The sequence below is a fragment of the Sorex araneus genome, chromosome 1, assembly GCF_027595985.1.
Source record: "Sorex araneus isolate mSorAra2 chromosome 1, mSorAra2.pri, whole genome shotgun sequence".
Classification (NCBI taxonomy): Eukaryota; Metazoa; Chordata; class Mammalia; order Eulipotyphla; family Soricidae; genus Sorex; species Sorex araneus.
This window is the reverse complement of record NC_073302.1, coordinates 392,542,217-392,560,922: the sequence shown is the minus strand read 5'-3', so window position 1 is coordinate 392,560,922 and position 18,706 is coordinate 392,542,217. Positions and strand designations below refer to the sequence as shown.

Here is an 18,706-nt window from a genome sequence, read left to right as displayed (position 1 = left end):
TTTATGCTGCAAATGCCAGGGTTATTTGATGCAAATGATGTTGTATTTTTATGGATAGTGTATTTGCTTTACAGTTTGTTTGTGTTGTTGGTTGTGGAGACCACATCTACTGGTGGTGGGTGGTGTAAGTTGCCAGAGATGGAATCAAGACCTTGTGCCTGCAAAGCATCTTCAGTACCATTACAGCCACATCTTGGCCCTCAGTTCTATATTATCTTAGAGTTGGATTGGCAAAGAAGCATGAAGGTGAAATCTATAAGCATTTTTCAAAACTCAAACAAATTTAGGACTCTGGGTCAGATAGTGTTTGGCTTGTATCTTGTTTTCTCTATGCATAACTGCATTCCAGTTGGATCTAAAAATAAATATTTTTAGATTGGAATTGAAGGCAAAATATCATTATCCAATATTCCTTCCAAATGTTCAGTAAACAAAATTATCTACAATCAAATTATACAAGAGTTCAATTCTTAGGTTGTAAGCTCTACAATAAGAGATAAAGAATATGGGTGGTTAAAACCTGAAAGCACAGCCAGTTCCTATTTTTTCAAGATTATGAGGGGTGGGAAAAAAATTTTCTGTTCCTTCATGGGGTCACCTGGTTGTGAAATTTCTCTGTTTAGAACAGCTATATTAATAAAACCAAACATATGGCTTAGTCCTGAAGCTACATTGGACCTTTCCAGAGGTCAGTGGCTGTTGTTTTTTACTTCATTGTGAAACATTTCTCGTTAAAGAAAATATTCCATAAAGATATTTAACTTTACTAGAGAAAACAGGCCAAGAGTATTCTGTAAATCTATCCCCTTCTAGAAGTAGATTATTAAAGTACCCGAGACAAGCAAAAGATTGAAAAAATTTCTTTCTCCTACTCTTTGATCCTTTAACTACAGAAGACATGGCAGAGCAATCCCGACCCCGACCGTGTGCATATACACACCAACATGCATCCCACGTCTCACCCACTCTGCACACGGAAACTAATATGCTAGGGAGTGTGGCTGGTTATTTCAGAATGTGAAACATAATTAAAAAGAACCCATCTTTAATAGCCTGTTATTTTAAAAGCAGTTCTGTTGTACAACTCTCAGATCTTGGATGATTCAGTTGTAAAATTTTTATTGTACTTTTTACATGATCTCCCTATTATCTTATTCCAATAGCAACAAAAAATAGATTCCCTCATTCCATGATCAGTCTCTTTGTCTTTCCTATTATATAGTGTAGGGTGGGCAGGAGAAGCAGGGATTCAAACATGACAGCTGTCAGAGACAGAGCGACTCATGCAGAACCGGGGGCGGCATAGAGATGGTGGGTGTAGCGTATTAGGGGAGAGAGAGGAGAAGGTCACATAGTGCACACACAAATTCTTTTCAAATGGGCAAGTTCAGTCTTGTCTTCTCTCATTTTGGGGGAACATTTGCCAATTAATCTACTCTTAATTGCTTTCCATTGGAATGCTTGAATTTTCAGAAATAAAGGGGAGTCATGAGGGACAAATGACAGGGTATAATTTGAAGTGAAATTTAGATCTGAAAAAATCTGCATTTATTTAACTAGGCTGTATTTACTCTGGTAGAAAAATTGCTTACTGTGTGGATTAAAAAAAATGATGAGAATAGGATTATGATGAAATGATGATGATATGTGATGACAGTGAATTCCACAATAAATTTCTCATTTTATTAACAAACATATTTGTAATTGGTATCTCTTTCTGCACAACTATTTTGTAATGCTGTTTATATGTACAGCTGTTACAACTTTATTGTATAGAATATATGTATAGAATGATCTTTATCAATAAGGGTTCTTCATTTTGTATGCACCTATGTGTATGTACACCAAATGAACATATATGCTTGCACATATTCATATCTACACACAGGCATATCTGCAGGCTGTACATTAGAGCATATGGCTATACAGGCATATCTGCAGGATGAACATTTGAGCATATACCGACATGTATATGTACACTTATATGTATATAGCTCATAAATTTTTTTTTTTTTTTTTGCTTTTTGGGTCACACTCAGAAGTGCACACCCAGGGATTACTTCCTGGCTTTGCACTCAGGAATTACTCCTGGAGGTGCTCAGGGGCCCATATGGGATGCTGGAAATCGAACCCGGGTCGGCTACATGCAAGGCAAACACCCTACCTATTGTACTATTGCTCCAGCCCCATAACTTACACATTTTTAACCCCTGTATTATCTCTCTGGATCTTTATAAAATTTATAAACCTTTGCCAACTGCTAAGGGCTTTTTTGGGCCCTGAAGACTCCAAGGAAGCAGGGAGATAAGCATCCTACTCCTTGGATGTCTTTTGTGTTAGTAAAAAAAAATCATCATCATCATTATCATCATCATCATCCCGTTGATCGTTGAATTTCTCAAGAGGTTTCAGTAATGTCTCCATTCGTCCTAGCTCTGAGATTTTAGAAGCCTCTCTTTACTCATCCTTTCTAATGGTGCCACATTGGAGGCTATTTCAGGGTCGGGGGAATGAGACCCATCATTGTTACTGGTTTTGGCATATTGATTATTGGTTTTTGCCATGGAGAGTTTTTGAGGCTCTCCCATGGGGGCAGGAAACTCTTGGTAGCTTGCCAGATTATCCCAGAGGGAGAACTAGGTTATAAGATGGGAGCTTCCGGGAGCTTGGTTTTAGAGTCTTGGATGTTGGCCATTGGTGGGATGACACAGTGCCGGGGGCAGTTTCTGGGTGTGACCACCTAGCTACTGGAAAATGGGGAATCTGGGTGGAAGAGGCCCAGTCCCGATCCGAGCAGGCTTGGAGGTCTCAGCCCTGAGTCCCACACACCTGGGTTTATCTGCTGGTACCTTCATGCATGAGGCTTGTCTGAACGTGTGGAGAGGGGCCTTGAGCATGGCTGTGGCTAGGCTCTGGAGGTCTTCGGCTAAGGGAGCTCTGCTTGGGGCGGGGAGGGAAACTGGAGCCCACCCCTCCGAGGGGCCACGGGGAAGACAGCCAGGCTCAGGGGCAAGAGACTCTCTGCCAAAAAAAAAAAAAAAAAACCAAACCACCCAAAACAACCTAAGGAGTACAATAACTTTAGAATAGCAGTGAAGTTAACAGTAGTTGTCTGGCTTGGTGATGAGGTGCTGTCTGAGCAATGTTATCAAAAAGGCCATCTCTGAAAAGGTGAGATTTGAACTTGAAGGTTCTCTCAGGCAGAAACAGCAGTGTCAAGTCGGAACTAACAGCATGTTTGAGAGATTGGAAGATGGATAAGGAGCTGGATCAGGGTAAGCCAGAGCTATTAAATACTTCTGGAAAGGTAGAATCTTCAAATCGTAAGGAGCTTCTTTCAGTCACAAAACTTGGATGTTTGGCGTAGAGATAGTATAGCAGGAAAGACCCTTGGCTTGCATGGGGTTAATCCTGATATCCGCCAGGGGTTAGCCTTGAGTGCTATCAGGTGTGACCCAAACCCTCCACTCCTCCCAAAATTACAACTTTGATGATGCTCTAAGCCCGTGTTTCCCAGAGTGGACAATGCACACCATGGTGGGAGTTACAAATTACAGGAATGATCAATGAGTCGAGTGGAGTTGGGAGTCTGGTATGGGCCACACAGGACTTGTAGTAATCGGATTGTGTCTTCCATTTGTTTGCTCCAAGAAGGTAGATTTCCAGGGGAGCACTGAAAAGAGGGCTGTAGGCCAAATAAGCTTGGGCTCCTATAAAAAAAGGGGTTACTGATTTCCACCCCTAAATTATATAGTCCATTTTTCACTTTCTTCCACTGACATAATGATCTTATGTAGCTCATATGTATTTCAATGTTTTCTCAAAAGCAATATATCCTGGAGATCTTCTTATTAATCACTGGGCCTGGTTCTGCTTATTAGTGTTTTAATAACAAAGTTATTAGCTTTGCTAGTGTTTGAATATTTAATGTGGAACATATATTCATTTTTCTTTCACCAAGTTTCAGGGCCTATTCTAATATGGAAATTTCACTGTCACTGTCACTCCGTTGTTCATCGATTTGTTCGAGCGGGCACCAGTAACGTCTCTCAATGTGAGACCTATTTGTTACTGTTTTTGGCATATCTAATACTCCATGGGTAGCTTGCCAGGCTCTGCCATGCGGGCGCGATACTCTCGGTAGCTTGCTGGGCTCTCCGAGAGGGGTGGAAGAATCGAACACGGGTCGGCTGCGTGAAAGGTGAACGCCCTACTGCTGTGCCCAATATGGAAATTTAAGATAATTTTTTCACTCTTTTAAAAATTTTAATTGACTCTCCCTGATCTTGTATTTTAATTTGGGAAAAGTACACATTTTGCAGTTCTGTACATTTCCGCATTATTGGGTTTCTAAAAACATCCCAAGCATCCTTTTTATGTCTCTGTGAAAATTTAGTACTTTTATTTTTATAGGTCCTGCACATTTTATGTAGAACATTTTAGGATTTCAGAGAAAGTTTATTTTTGTTGTCACTGAGAAACTTTTTTTTTTTTAGGCGCTCCACCCAGCAAAGCTGGGAATCTGGAGGTCTTTCCAGGTGATGCTTGACTTGGCAGAGGTTCAGTGGTCAGGGCCACCTGTGTTACACCCAGCATTGCTGGCCCAGGGTTGGGCGGATTGTGGTTCCTAGATTGTGTGCGGTACACGAGATCTCTTAAGGCCCTTACACTTGTTGGGCGCGGGCTTCCCAGCCCTTCCATCATATTTTGTTATTAGTTACTTATATCATTCTTAATATTGCTAGATGTTTTCATTGTTTCTCTTAGGTTTCTACTTTGACAGTAATAATAACTGGTAAATTGTAAGCATGTGTTCCCCTTTTTAAAATTGTACTTTGCATACTCTAATGTTATATATAGAAGTTTTTGAATCCTATTGTTTGGTGATAACATTTTATCTTCATTATTTTCAGTAATAAGACTATGCAGTGTTAATTATTAAGAATGTTGATTATTGATTTTTGATATTTTTTGACATTTTGAATGTTGATTATTGGTTAGTCTCTATCATGTTAATGCAGTATCAACTACCTTCTTTTCTATCCTTTTTTTTAGGTAACGAGTGTTAGATTTTATTGGTTGCCTTTCTAGATCATTCAGGGAATACTATGTTTTCATATTTGATTTATTGTGATTATTGTGTTAATGTCTCCTATCATTTAAAATTAATCTTGACTGCAGAGGATAAATTTTACAGGGGTTAAAGTGCTTGTTTTGCATCTCCTCTACTCTGGTTCAAATCCCTGGCACCACGTCGGTCCTCTGAGCACTGTCAGAAATAGCCCCTGAGCAGCTCGAGGTATGACAAAAAAATCTGCTCTGTCACATTGAATAATTCATTGTTCTGGCACACAGATTACTAACTTTTTTTAGGTTGTGACTATAAAATGGTACTACACCTCCTATTTTTGATCCAAATTAGTATGGCACAAGTTCTCACTGGCCTTCTTGCCATATAGGATCTTCTTCAAGTGTTTTCCTCAGCTGTTTCTGAGATTTGTTCTCGAGTCTTTTCCTTGCCATGCTATTCCTGCCTCAAACAGATCCACTGCAGTAACCCTCGTGGCAGCTGCCTTGTGGACACAGTTACCCTCCACCAGTGAGAGCTGCTGATGTCTGCCAGGAGTGGTCCCTGCAGGAGCCTGCAAGCCTAGACTCAAACAGCCAGTCTTCTGCAGGGTTGGTGCCTCCTGGGAAGAGAGTGCAGATGCTCATTGTTCAGAGCCAGCAGAGAAAAGTCCTAGCTCTGGCTCAGAGCACCTTAGAGCTTTCTTGTGCAGAACAGCAACATGGATATGCACTTTCAGAAAGGAAAGCTGGCCCCTGCCCTCAGAGTAGTCACCTCACTGCCTTTCATGACTTGACAGTAGATTTTCCCCAGATGGCTTTTTATTAAGCCTATGACAATTTCCCATGCCGGATGCCTACCGTGTCTTCATCACAATTGACCTCCTGCATTAGGAGAATAGATCAGAACTGTACCTCCTCACTGCGTTGACCCTGATGCCTGATTTTCTCTGATTCAGTGCTTAGGAAAGGACAAGCAGTAGTTTTCAGGAACGGGCAAGCTAGTAAACAAAGAACATGTAGTGACACAACTTTGCAATTAACACCTTGAGATAAGTGTAATTGCTTTTCCCTACTGTTTCAAGCTTTCCCAGACTACAGAGAACTCTAAGACTTGCCTTGGGTGGCTGCTGTCCAAATGAGAAGCTGCCCATTGCAAATTATTTCACTTGAAAATGCTATAGCTGATTTTGAGGCAATTATCTGCTTAAAATGTTAAGATCCAGTTTCAAGTACCCCATTGTCAACTCTAAAATACATTTACCATCATATCATTTAGAAAGTTTGTATCATGGGGCTGGAGTGATAGCACAGCGGGTAGGGCGTTTGCCTTGCACGCGGCCGACCCGGGTTCGAATCCCAGCATCCCATATGGTCCCCTGAGCACCGCCAGGGGTGATTCCTGAGTGCATGAGCCAGGAGTGACCCCTGTGCATCGCCGGGTGTGACCCAAAAAGCAAAAAAAAAAAAAAAAAAAAAAAGAAAGTTTGTATCATAAGTGAGATTGATAGTATCTTTGAATTAAAAAGATGTATAAATGCATTCTCACTTATTAAAAACTTCCTGCACTATTATCTTATATAGTAATTATGCAGATTAAGAAGATATCTACCTACATCTACATATAACCATATACGTGTATATGTTCAAGAGTTATTATTTTTGCCTTGTGTGCTCTGTCACTGAGGTGCAGCCCTAGTCCAAAGCACTTGCTTTTAAACCAGTTTGAGGAAATTGTACTTTTCCAATGAATGCTTTATTTTATGCAGAATTTTGTTGTGTCAGTATGTATTTGTAGGAGATATTTGGAAATAATTTCTAAAATTTCTTCTCTATCCATTTTATAGTGTGTGTGTGTGGGGGGGGGGTGTTGGTGCTAGGCCACACCCAGCGGTGTTCAGGGCTTACTACTGGTTCTGTGCTTAGGTGATGCTGAGGAGACTGTACGCTGTTCTGGAAATCAAACAAGGGTCGACTAAATAGCTGCATACAAGGCAAATGCCTTGCTTCTGAAGTCTCTCTAGCCCTATATTCTATTTTTCAGTGCTGCTCTAATTTGTATTTGTCAAATGTAACCTAAAATATAGCATACAGATTTTATTTTTTTATTTTTTTTTAATTTTTATTAAATCACCATGTGGAAAGTTACAAAGTTCTCAAGTTTATATGTCAGTTATACAATATTCAAACACCCATCCCTTCACCAGTGCCCATATTCCACCACCAGAAACCCCAGTATACCCCCACCCCCACCCCCTACCCCCTACTGTATAACTAATGAATTTCACTTCATTTTTTCTTTACCTTGATTACATTCCATAATTCAACACAAAACTCACTATAGTTGACATAACTCTCTCTCTCTATTTTTTTTTCTTTTTCCTTTTCCCTTTTTCCCCCTCACCCCCCTTCCTGCGCCTCATAGTATGGTGTACGCCACGCCGAGTCGGCCAGCGTGGGGCTTTTGCTTAGTTCACAGTCCAGAGGGGGCTGCTACATTAAAAACCTTCAATATTTCAACAAAAACTTACTGTTATTATTTGGAGTTTCCCCCCCAAGTCAGACCTGTTCAAATGGAACCGTTTCACATTGCTGACAATTATAAATGTTAAGTCGCGCGGTTTTGGATTTCTGTATAAAGTCCAGGGAAAATTCTGCCAGAAATTACATAGCCCAGCTCACAGTCCCAGTGCATTGCTGTAAGAAGTCTCTGAATTCAAAGTCTTTAGGCGAGAGCGTCCGATTCGCGCTCAGCGGCTCCGGATTTATCTGGGCCGAGGGCGTGCCGGTTACGCCCCCTTCCCATGAGTTCCTGGGAGCCCCCAAAGTAAAATCCGAATATCTGTGGGTTTGGAGTCACAGAAGATGGCGCCTGCCACATGGGTGCCGCCAGCCCGCCACTTTCCGTGCAGGAAGACAGGGTGGGGAGGAGCATACAGATTTTAAAACCATGCATATAAAATCAAATAAAACACTTGATTTTTGTTTTAATTTAATTTTGGTGTGTGTGTGTGTGTGTGTGTGTGTGTATGTGTGTGTGTGTGTGTGTGTGCGCGCGTGCTGGGGATCACTCTTTGTTTAGTGCTCAAAGAAGCATGAGGGGCAGAGATCAAACCCTGGGCTTCAAAATGCAAAACTTTTACTCCAGCTCTTTAAAACATCTTCCTGGCCCTAACACTTGATTTTACAAAGCAGTCACATGTGATAAAATTCACCCATTTCAAATGTGTAAAGCAGTGATATTTTTGATAATTTTATTGAGTGGTGCAACCATCACTGTCATTTTTAAAATGCTTTTCCTGGCAACAGAGAGATAGTACAGTTGGAGAGGCACTTGCCTTGCATTCAGCCATGTCAGCTGCATCTTGGTTCAAATCCATTTCTCAGGGCATGATAAGGCATCACATATTGTCCTTTGAGTACTGCTGGGGGTCAGGAGTAGCCCCTGAGCATTGTCAGATGTGTCCCCCAAGAGATAAATATTTTTTAAATGAAATAAACCACTTCTGTTTCTTCCAAGAAAGATTCCCTAATTTTTGCTTAATCATAATTCCCAATTCCCATCCCAGTTCCAATCACTTATTGACTTCTTTATAAATTTGTCTTTTCTGGATGTGTCATATGGAGCGAAATGTAGAATTCGTACTTGTGCATGATTTCTTTGATTTGGTGTATTTTGAAGTTCATCTGTGATATAACTCGTATCAATTGTTCACTTTTGATTGCTATGTATTATTTTTATTATATATATATATATATATATATATAGAGAGAGAGAGAGAGAGAGAGAGAGAGAGAGATACACTTACACACCTCTTGGAGAGCCTGGCAAGTTACCGAGAGTATCCTGCCCTCATGGGCAGAGACTGGCAAGCTACCTGTGACTTATTCAAGATGCCCAAAATAGTAACGATAGGTCTCATTCCCCTGACCATGAAAGAGCCTCCAATCATTGGGAATTACGAGTAAGGAGAGGCTGCTAAAATCTCAATGCTGGGAGGAATAAAGACATTACTGGTGCCCGTTTGAGTAAATTGATGAACAACAGGATGACAGTAATACAGTGATATGAATATAATATTATGTCTATTCACTTGCTAATGGGCAATTTAATTTACAGGGAGTTTTGGTTGTTAATCTTGTTATTTTTTGTTTGTTTGTTTCCTTTCTGCTTCCCTTCAGTGTGGTAGTGGCCAGAGCTACTTGGTCAAGTGTCTGCCCGTGGTTGCTCGCACATTTTTTTTCTTTTTGGGTCACATCCAACGATGCACAGGAGTCACTCCTGGCTCTGCACTCAGAAATTACCCCTGGCAATGCTCAGGGGACCATTTGGGATGCTGGGAATTGAACCTAGTTTGGCCACGTGCATGACAAATGCCCTACCCACTGTGCTATTGCTTCAGCCCGGGTCGCTCGCACATTGTAGCATGGTGTGTCCTAGTGCTTAACAAGGTTTTCATTCCTTTAGTCATGGTGCTTGCACATATTTCACTGGGGTCACTCTCTTAGTAAGTTTTGGCTGTAATATTTACTTTGTGTAGTGGTCATTAGGGGTCCCACTTCCTGGCCATGGAGTCGACACATTTTTACAGTTTGGGTGCCTGCTTTCTTGTGGTACTCACAGCGCTGACTGCAGGGCAGCTGAAATCACTTGTAGCACCAAGAATCAGAGACAGCAAAACTACCAGAAATGTGCTCGGTGCATGTGGAACACCAGGTGTTTGAATGCATAGCTGTACTCCTGCAAGGCCAGTGCTCCAAGCCTCTGTGCTAGTCTTCCAGGAATGGCCAAGTTTTCGGTGTTGAGCTATGGTGAATAATGCTAATGAACCATCACATGCAAGTTTCAAGTGGATTTATATTTTCTTTCTCTTAGATAGGTACAGAGAAAGGGTCTTGTGTTGAGTCCTGTGATAATTTTTTTTTATATTTTGAGATATGGTAAACTATTTTCCAAGACTGACTTTGAAGATTTAAAAAAAATTCTTTTCATTAATGAATCACCGTGAGGTACAGTTACAAACTTAAGAACTTTAGTGTTTGCATTTCAGTCATACAGTGATCGTTTACCCATCCCTCCACCAGTGCCCATTCTCCTCAACCAATGTTCCCAGTATTCCTCCCGCCCCACCCCCCACCACCCATCCTGCCTCTGTGGCAGGGCATTCCCTTTTGTTCTCTCTCCTTTTAGGTGTTGTAGTTTGCAACAGAGGTATTGAGTGGCCATCATGTTTGGTCTATAGTTTACTTTCGGCACACATCTTTCAACTCAAATGGGTCTTCCCAACATCCTCTACTTGGTGTTCCCTTCTCTATCTCAGCTGCCTTTTCCCCCAGCATGTGAGGCCGGTTTCCAAACTGTGGGGCAGACCTCCTGGTCCTTATTTATACTACTCTTGGATGTTAGTGTCCCATTCTGCTACTTTATTTATTTATTTATTTATTTATTTTAGACATTTATAAAGGCATTCTTTTATTCTTTTCAAAGCCAATTAGATAAAAACTCACATTTTCCTTTCTTTGCCTGACCCTGGAGATTCAAATTCAGGTCTCAGAGGGTCATTTTTCAGAACCATCTTGATCACCTTTGAACCTTAGATTAAAACAGTGCTTCCTTCCAGAACTTGCAGTGAGGTTAACTAATGCCTGATTGTGTAGTCTATAAGAAAAAATATGGAACGCTTCACGAATTTGCGTGTCATCCTTGCGCAGGGGCCATGCTAATCTTCTCTGTATCATTCCAATTTTAGTATATGTGCTGCCGAAGCGAGCACCCATTCTGCTACTTTATAATCCATATATGAGTGCGGTCTTTCTATGTCTGTCTCTTTCTTGCTGACTCATTTCACTCAACATGATACTTTCCATGTTGATCCACTTATATGAAAATTTCATGAATTCGTCTTTTCTAACAGCTGCATAGTATTTAATTGTGTAGATGTACCAAAGTTTCTTTAACCAGCATCTGTTTTGGGGCACTCCGGTTTTTCCAGATTTTGGCGATTGTAAACAGTACTGCAATGAACATACAAATGCAGATGTCATTTCTACTATACTTTTTTGCCTCTCTGGGATATATTCCCAGGAATGGTGTGCTGGGTCCAATGGGAGCTCAATTTCTAATTTTTTGAGAAGTGTCCATAGTGTTTTCCAAAAGGGCTGAACCAGTCGGCATTCCCACCAGCAGTGAAGGAGAATCCCTTTCTCCCCACATCCGCACCAACACTGGTTGCTTTTGTTCTTTTGGATATGGGCCAGTCTCTGTGGTGTGAAATGATATCTCATTGTTGTTTTAATCTGAATCAACTTTGGAGATTTTTTTAAATTATGAAAAATATTTTTGGTCTGAGATGAGATGTGGCTTAGTGATAGTATGCCTGATTTTTCTTTTTTTAATTTTATTGAATCACCGTGAAATAGTTACAGGCTTTCATGTTTGGGTTACAATCTCACAATGATCAAACACCCATCCCTCCACCAGTGCAGTCCCCACCACCAGCATCCCGGGCATAACTCTCCTTTCCACCCTCCCCCTGCCTCCATGGCAGACAATATTCCCCATACTCTCTCTCTACCTTTGGGCATTATGGCTTACAACACAGACACTGAGAGGTCATCATGTTTGGTCCATTATCTACTTTTGGCATGCATCTCCCATCCCAACTGGTTCCTCCAGCCATCATTTTCTTAGTGATCCCTTCTCTATTCCATCTGCCTTCTCCCCTTTGCTCATGAAGCAGGCTTCCAGCTATGAGGCAATCCCCCTGGCCCTTGTATGTCTTGTCCTTGGGTGTCAGCCTCATGTGGTTATTCTATACTTCACAAATGAGTTCAGTCCTTCTATGTCTGTCCCTCTCTTTCTGACTCATTTCACTTAGCATGAGTTAGTATGCCTGCTTTGTAGGCATGAAGCTGTGGGTTTGATGTCCAGTATCACCCACACGCAGAATGTAATTCTTGAGACTGTGCAGTTGTGATTACAGTTGTCTGAACAGAGGGTGTGAGTTTCAGCAATCTTGTTTGTGAATGCCATGACTTAAGTGTATGAGCAATTTTCAAAATGAGAAGGGAAGAGGCGTTCTAGGAGGAGCTTTTCTTTAAAAATGGGGATCATAATCCAGGTCCACAACCAGGGGGCAGTTACATGATGTACTCTATGACAGATAAGGCAGAGAAGAGTTGCATGGTTTTATTTTATTGTTGCTGTGCCATAGCCAACAGTGCTTAGGGGAGCACTCTGGCTACCAGGTGACTCCTGGTAGTGTTCAGGGGTCATGCAGTGTCAGAGAACAAATCTGGGGCTCATGCTCACTGGTCCTTTGAGTCATCTCCCCAGCCAAAGGGTATAGGGGAGTTTTCAAGCATTAAGCAGTGCAGAGGTCGACCTAAGCTTTAGTCACATGTTTGAAAATGTTATTTGACATAATTCTTCAGCAAAATGTTGCAGCATGGGGTCTTTTGATAATAAGCAACTGAGTTGGTCTTCCTCTGTTTTTCATTACCACATATTGGAGAGTATGGGTGTTGATGTGATTTTGTGGTCTTCCAGAAACATCAGTGAATAGACATCTTTTTTTTTAACCCCCTGGGGAATTAAGATAGTCACATTAATTACTTTTTACCTAGAAGTGCATCCTAGTAATCAGAGGCAAGATCAAGTTTGACTCAAAATATGTTCCATAAGTTCAACCATGATGGGATAGAGCATGTTCTATATTATCAGGGGACAGTAGGACACTTTAGTGCTGTTTTTTGTGGAGCACCTGTGCTCCATTGTTTGGTCAAGGTTTTCTTCCTCACATCTGAAAGTAGTCCGTAGTTCCTCAGGCTGCAGATGATATATCTTTGATATATCCTTGGTTCCTCAGGCTGCAGCTCAGATTCCCATTGCTGCGCTGTTGCCTGGAAGGTTGATTCAAGCTTTCAGCCTCTCTTTTATTGATCTCAAGTACCTATGAGAGGTTCCAGGAATGCAGACCTCTCTGAAAATTGAAGACACTTGCTTAAAGGAGGGACTATCATTCCAGCGTAAACTGCTGTTAATGCAGAAGTTGTGTTCACTCTGGGGATCATAAGTCTCAGGAGTTCGTGACCAAGAAACAGATGTCCTAAGTGACTTCCTCTGAGAGTTTACCCCCACGAAGAGCCATCTGGCCACTTGCATTTTTTTAAAAAAAAATCATATTTCTAATAGCTGCTCCATATCTTCAAGGATGTTGTAAAATCACTTACTTGACTATTACATAAAGTCTGCTGTTCTAGGAATTAGCTCCTCTCTTCTTTATTCGTTTTCATCTTTACTTTTAATGCCTGTAACTTCTCCATCTGTTTTTATGATTTTTGTTTTGCTTTGGCGCCACACCCAGGGCTGCTCATGACCTCCTGCTGGCTTGGTGCTTGGAGGTTGTTCCTGGTGGTGCTTGGTAGATGTATCTGGCAAAGAGCCAGAAAGCGATCCAAGGCAGACACCAAAAGTGGTGCTAACCGGAGGGGAGAAGGCAGATGGAATAGAGAAGGGATCACTAAGAAAATGATGGCTGGAGGAACCAGTTGGGATGGGAGATGCATGCCGAAAGTAGATAATGGACCAAACATGATGACCTCTGAGTGTCTGTGTTGCAAGCCATAATGCCCAAAGGTAGAGAGAGAGTATGGGGAATATTGTCTGCCATAGAGGCAGGGGGAGGGTGGGAAAGGGGGGTGTACCCGGGATATTGGTGGTGGGGAATGTGCACTGGTGGAGGGATGGGTGTTTGATCATTGTGAGATTGTAACCCAAACATGAAAGCCTGTAACTATTTCACGGTAATTCAATAAAATTTTAAAAATTAAAAAAATTGTAATTTGAGAACAAAAAATTAATGAATTTGATTTTGTACTATTAGAGGATGGAAAATTAAAAGTAATACATGCTTAAAAAAAACTGGTGCTAAGATCTTGGAAATTGTTCCAGAATGGGTATCTTGCAAGACCTCTATATGCAACAGAATCCCAGAAATTGGAGTCTTTTATAGGATTCAGAAGGCCAAACTTGTGGGTGGGGAGGAAGTCTCAAGGCATGATTCAGTTCTTTCATAAGGACAGATCCCAGCTGAGCAGAGTTGAGTCTGGTTCCTATAGACCTTCACATTACTGGGCTCTTGAAGCTTTCTGTTTTCTGGCTTGTTTCAGAAAGTACAGCCTTGAATGACAGTGTGCACACCATCTTTTTCATCTTGCTTAATATGACCTTGAGAGAAATTTTTAGCATTACCTGTTGTTTTCTTTTAATAGAGCAATCTGGAGATTTCAGCATATTTTGAGCACTTTATTCAAATTTTAAATAAGTTATAAAATTATTGAAAACAACGAACACTATTTATGGCCCTTGGTTTTTCAAGGTAAACATAATGTGAATATGGTTTTTACAGATGAAATGATTGCTCGATGCTTTTAATTATGGAGTTGAAAATACAATTTGCCACATATGGTAAATATTATTAATGTACAGTAATGAAACTTATAATAATGTGTTTTTACACAATTACCTAAAAACTGTTTTGCAATTTTCCAGTGACTGAAATCCATGTTTAATTTATCAAAGCCCAATACTGTTGTTTTCCAAGGTGTCAAATTATTGGACTCTGCTACATTATCTAACAGTAAATGTGTTATTCTAACACAATCACAGAGAATCTTATTATGGGATTTTAACATATTGGCATGGCATATTGGATTCCCTAGGTATGTTTAATGAAATACGCTTGTTAAACTACTGGGTAAACAAAATCTTTATAGGGGAAATACATGATTTGAGTAATTGGACACTTGTTCTGTAATAGCAATGTTTGTTTTGTAGTAAAGACTCTTTCAGAGTGAGGTATAAAGCACATGTTTATGGCAGGTGAGATCATAAAGATATCTTCTTGCTCTTTGTCTCAGAAATATTTCTCTCACACATACAAAAATATCAGTCTGTTATTGCACACTATACACCATAATCATATATGCATGTACACAGATATATTTTTTTTCCAGTTTTTACCTGTTGGCATGTGCTGTCAGCCAGTGAGTGCTGTCAGACAGCAGATTGCATTCTGCACTCTTGTGCCATGAGCGTGGCCGTCACCTTTCCAAGACAAGGATTATGACCACATGAGTTTTGTTTAAAATTGATCAATAATGCCGTAGAAGTGATACTGTTAGATACGCTACTAACAAGCAAAGACTAAGGACCTAGTTATTAAAGTGAAACTTTTATAGATACTCATGGTTTGTTTCCCCTGGTAACTGATATTGGAGGAAGATCAGCTTGAACTTCCTTCTGGGAAATAGTCCCAGCTGTGGAAGATAAGAAGCAAGAGCCAACATCTACATGGCGAGAGCCACCTCCTAAGACTCCCAACCCAGAGGTATGAGTTTTGCAGTGACGTTGCTCGTAGGCAATCATGGGAGGGGGGTGCGTTACCGGCACACCCTCTGCCCAGATAAGATCCAGAGCTGCCACTCATGAAACGAACCCTCTGCTCCTTAAGACTATGATCTGAAAGGTCTTCTAACCCATTTTGGCACCCAGAGCAGCTTCTTACAGAAATGCATCTAGACTGTGAACTGAGCTAAAATACCAGAAATCCAAAAGCAAAAGAGCTCATAGAGTCTTCATTCTCGGCAATGAAAAGAAATTATTAAATGATACCTTTTCAGCAGGCCTGATTGTTGGGGGAAAATTCCAGACAGTAATAGTGAGTTCTCTATTGAAATATTGAATGTATTCAAAGTATAGAGAGAATAAAGTGAAGATCATTAGCTAGTTAGGTGGGGGGGTGGGAGGGGGGTATACTGGGGTTCTTGGTGGTGGAACATGTGCATTGGTGAAGGGATGGGGGTTTAATCACTATATGACTGAGACTTAAACCTGAAAGCTTTGCATTTTTTTCATGGTGATTCAATAAAATAAAAATCAATAAAAAAAGAAGCAAGAGCCAGCAAGGGAGAGCAGCATACCTGGATAAAAGGGGATATTCTTACAGCATGGTGTCTGTTAGCAGGTTATCTGAATGGTATACGAAAGGAGTTAAGTTCGGGTGCCTGTTCTAAAGCTGGGGTTTGGAAAGGAAAACACTGTATTGCCTCCATCTGAGGTTTATTTCTGACCTGTCCCATATTGGGCCCACCCAATAAGTTTGCCAGCTCTACTCCTGACTCTCAGGGTATTGAATATAAAACCCGTCAGGCTGGGGAGATGGCTCAGAGTACTGGAGTGGGTGTTTGGCACGTGAAAGCACCGACTTCAATCCCTGACACCACCTGGTCTCCATGACCACCCCTGGAGTGACCTTCAAATATCAAACCAGGAATAACCCCCTGCGAACCTCTGGATATAATCCCCCCCAACCAAAATTAAAAAGCAAAAAACTTGTCATATAGTAAGATACACATTAGATTAATGTCTTATGGCACAATACAAACTTAACATCATATTCATGTATTCTGTTATACAAAAAGCCTTATGATGCTTGCTATAATAATTAACTCACATTAACTTCAGTTTTACCCAATTTAGAGATGTTGGTGCATTAAGTACTTAAGCCTTTACTTTATATATATGTGCATATATATACATATATATGTGTATATATATATATATATATCAAGATGGTCAGACTTCTTCGTCAAGACCCTGAATGAATGGTTTGATGCTCTTCCAGTTCCTGGAGCAAGCAGACGCCATTGGACTACACTAGCATGTGACAGGGACAAGTGGAAACGTTACTGGTGCCCACTCGAGCAAATCCATGAGCAATGGGATGACAAGTGATACAAGGGATACAAGTGATGTGCATATATAAATATATATATACATATATATTAGTGGTCTTGATTTTCAACCTAATTACTAAATCTCATAAAAAGAATTTCTTTTTATATGTAATGTGATGGTTCACTTATTATTATTATGAATTTGTTTTTCTATAGCACACTGAGATACTCTGGGCTAAAGATAACAGGAAGTTAGAAGACTTGATAAATGGAGCATCTTAGCTCACATAGCTATAAATCCACAATTGGTGGCCCAGCTGTGACTCAGGCTCTGTTTCTTTGTCTTTCTCATGTCCAGAAGACAAAAAAAAAAAGGCCACTGTTTGTCTCCTAACAAACTCACTTGCACCATGAGATAAATGCACTGTCTTGTAGCAAACCAAGGAAAGCTTTTTTGGTTTGTTTTGAGACTTTCAAAGTCTTGTTGGCCAGAATCGGGCCACATTCCTAGTATGTGACCCTTGGTGTCAGAAAAGCTATCTCTGATTAGTTAATACTGATTATGATCACTCTGGAGCTGGGATAGGTTTATCTTCCCCTCCTGTGGGAGGAGGCAAGTTTTGACCCAGTTTAGGATTCTGTTAGAGGTGTCATTGAGATGAATGCTGGAAAGAGCCAGCAGGGTCTCCTAGGAGGAAATGTGGATAAAAGTGACCATCAAACATAGTGCATTAGGGTGGTATTATAATATCACTGCTGAATTTATAGTGTAGATGTGCCAAGAGAACCCTCAGATCTTCTAAATCAATACCTTATCCAAGAGGAACTCCCATTGTGAAAATGTAATAAATCACATGAGAGTGAAACCTGGAAATTCTTACTGAAGTTTATCCATTAGCTTTGGTGATCCCATGCATATTTTATTATCCCTGTCCATTGAGACACTGTAATAAACTGCTTTAAGTTTTTTTCACTGTAGCTAACTTTTCTATAAGTACCTGAATAATCAGATTAGAAGTATTAAATGTCAGTTTGCTCAAGAATAGCTCTAGGCGTGCTATCAAATTCAAACTTCCTGTTGCCTCACTCTGAACCTGACCTGAATTGGTAGTTACCCTTGCTGAAAAGTCAGATGTAGATGTCTCAAGTTGTTCCAGCATTTATTTCTCCCTTTCTCTCCCTGCCATGCACATATTTTTCTTTTTGGGTCATAGCAGGCAGAGCTTAGCTCTTAAGCAAGACTCCTTAGAGTCTTGATTTTAGACTGACTAGACATTGTTGCAGTTGTCTAGTCATTGATTTTAGACTAACTAGACATTGTGTTATTAGTATCTGCACAAGTCGTAATCTGATCACAGTATATTGATATAATGTTAATCTAAAGGTTTTTTTTTTTTAAATTTTGGGTTTTTTTCAGGGAAGAAAAAAACATCTACACTTAGAGATCATTCCTGACAGGACTCTGGGGACCCTAAGATCCCTGGTGCCAGGAATCAAACCCAGATTGGTTTCATGTAAGGCAAGTGCCCTGCCCACGGTACTGTCTCTCCATCCCACCATGCAGTCTTTCCAACCTTTTGCTAGGTGATCACCTCACTCTCCTGCTCTCTTTCATCACCCATCCTCGGATAAATGAGTCCATGATACTGTGTTGCCTGGCTCTAGTCTATGTATGTGACGTTGCAGAGTTCTTCCTCCTCCTGGGGATAATTCAAAGGATGGACTTTAAAGGTAGAGAGAGAGAATATGAGGAATATTGTCTACTATGGAGGCAGGGGGAGGGTGGGAAAGGGGGATATACTGGGGATATTGGTGGTGGGGAATGTGCACTGGTGGAGGGATGGGTGTTTGATCATTGTGAGATTGTAACCCAAACATGAAAGCTTGTAACTATCTCACA

The 18,706-nt window shown here is 40.7% G+C and overlaps 1 protein-coding gene and 1 non-coding gene across 18 annotated transcripts in view; one reads left to right on the top strand and one right to left on the bottom strand.

The window, feature by feature from the left end:
* The window catches only part of ADAM22 (ADAM metallopeptidase domain 22), a 286,474-nt gene that overhangs the window by 65,224 nt on the left and 202,544 nt on the right, over positions 1 to 18,706 (top strand). The window lies entirely within an intron of this gene.
* LOC129401245 (U6 spliceosomal RNA) lies at positions 10,735 to 10,841 on the bottom strand. The gene has a single exon (XR_008628177.1). It is a non-coding gene; the product is annotated as a U6 spliceosomal RNA (small nuclear RNA).